The sequence below is a fragment of the Trachymyrmex septentrionalis genome, unplaced genomic scaffold (genome assembly GCF_001594115.1).
Source record: "Trachymyrmex septentrionalis isolate Tsep2-gDNA-1 unplaced genomic scaffold, Tsep1.0 scaffold9, whole genome shotgun sequence".
Taxonomy (NCBI): Eukaryota; Metazoa; Arthropoda; class Insecta; order Hymenoptera; family Formicidae; genus Trachymyrmex; species Trachymyrmex septentrionalis.
In genome coordinates, this window is record NW_017306091.1 from 2,371,312 (window position 1) to 2,373,155 (window position 1,844).

Here is a 1,844-nt window from a genome sequence, read left to right on the forward strand (position 1 = left end):
GAAAGAGATGAACCAAGATTAAAGTTAATCTACATTGGTAGAAACGAGCATTAGATTTATTGGTCCTCAGAGCCGCGTTCAAAAAGTTCAGCCGGACGTAGTCAGAGTCCGACATCGTTTTATCCTTGCTGTTATCCGAGTGTTAGACAAGGATCAAATGATATCGGATGCATCCGGGTGAAATTTCTGATCGTAACCGACCATGCTCGTTTTTACCAATGTAGATTAACTTTAATCTCGGTACACAGCTTGCTCTTCATCTTCCTTTCTAGAGCCAGAAAAAGACGACGAGTTGGTTGAGCCGAGATTAAAATTCAGCTGTATTAAAGTAGAAACGGTCGCGCGATTAACCGCGACGACGACGAGGACGACGTCGAGCCGTCGCGAAAGAGAGACGCCCCACGCGAATCCCGTAACTGACCGCGGTCGACGATGGGAGCGGGAGGATGCGTGTTTTAATGCGTGCTAACGTTTACGCTTTCACCTCGCTTCGCCGCGCGTTATAGGCAAACGCCACACACCGCCGTGCCGCCCGCGCACGTCCGTCCGCATATAAAGTGCGTGGTCGTCATAATTGCGAGTTCCTCGGCGGCGGCGTACCGAAAATGGAAGCCCATAGGTCGTCGTCGTGATAGATGGAGGCTTTAGAACGCCCTTCGCGCGTTCTTCCGCGACAGAGCCCGGATGGCTCGTATACATCGTGAGAACGAATCGCGGAGTAAAACGGAGTAAAGGAGAGGCGGAAGAAGAAGAAAGACATAACTTATCTATTTAGAAAGAAAGAGAGAGAGAGAGAGAGAGATAGGAAGAAGAAAAAAATGGGCTGGGTAATTATATACTATACGTACGTCTACCGGGGTCGTCGGTAGTGTGCCCCGGTGGCTGCCAGCACACCTCGACACGCGTCAACCAGAGTTCATTGATCACTGAGGCACCACCGCTGCGTCCGCCGGCCGCTTCCGTCGACCGCTACACCGTGTCCTCCTCGCGGCTGCGGCGGCGACAGCGGCGACAACGACGACGACGATGACGACGGAAGGGAAACGCGATGATCTCGTGTCGTCGTTAATAATGGGTGGCGATGCCGCTATTGCTGCTCGCCGATCTCGCGGCGCCGCCCGATGTCGTAGGTGCGGCGATGTGTGCGCGACGATGCTCGACCATCGAGCGCGTACGAGAGCCCCGAATCGGAACCATCACGTATAGATACGTACACATAGATATATATGTGTGTATTATACGCGCAAACACAATCTCACGCAACGACACTCACTTACAAGACGGTTCGAGGAGTTTCCGCCTAGACACCATTTACACTAAACGAACAGTGGTGCTCAAGGATGGACATCGCCATTACGTTGCGCGTTCAGTTCTGTTGCGTTTTATTACATCGCGTCACGGCCGTTCCTGTCTCCGTCGCTTGCGACGTTCGCGATCGCGCCACAAGGCATAATTATAACGTAGGGCCGGTCTACCGAGGGCGCGACATGTACAAAGGGCGGTGGCACCGGTCCCACGAGCCGCGTGTGTGGTGACACCTGACAGTCGACAGGTAGGACGATTTACCTGTCGAAGGACAATTATAGTGAGGATGTCACGCGGATAAATATTGTAATTTTTTTTTATCGAACGAGGTCGATAAGACTTAAAGAGCGCTATATTATCGATTGATGGTTATCGGCATTACATTCTTTTTACTCGATCGGTATAACTATCGGTGTCGGTAAAACTTTTTTTCTACATTATCACACGTGGATAGTCGAGCTCATAATAAGAATAAAATTGCAGATTTTAATAAAAATCGAATATTTTCAAATCTTATATATATATATATATATATATAT

The 1,844-nt window shown here is 49.7% G+C and overlaps 1 protein-coding gene across 2 annotated transcripts in view; it reads right to left on the reverse strand.

Annotated features, from left to right (window-relative positions):
• The window catches only part of LOC108755878 (FERM, RhoGEF and pleckstrin domain-containing protein 1), a 34,814-nt gene extending 33,268 nt beyond the window's left edge, over positions 1–1,546 (reverse strand). For both annotated transcript variants that reach the window (XM_018499266.1, XM_018499264.1), the window contains exon 1: positions 849–1,546. The gene's annotated coding sequence lies outside the window, so the exon portion shown is untranslated. The remainder of the gene's footprint in view (positions 1–848) is intronic.
• Between the last annotated feature and the right edge of the window lie 298 nt (positions 1,547–1,844).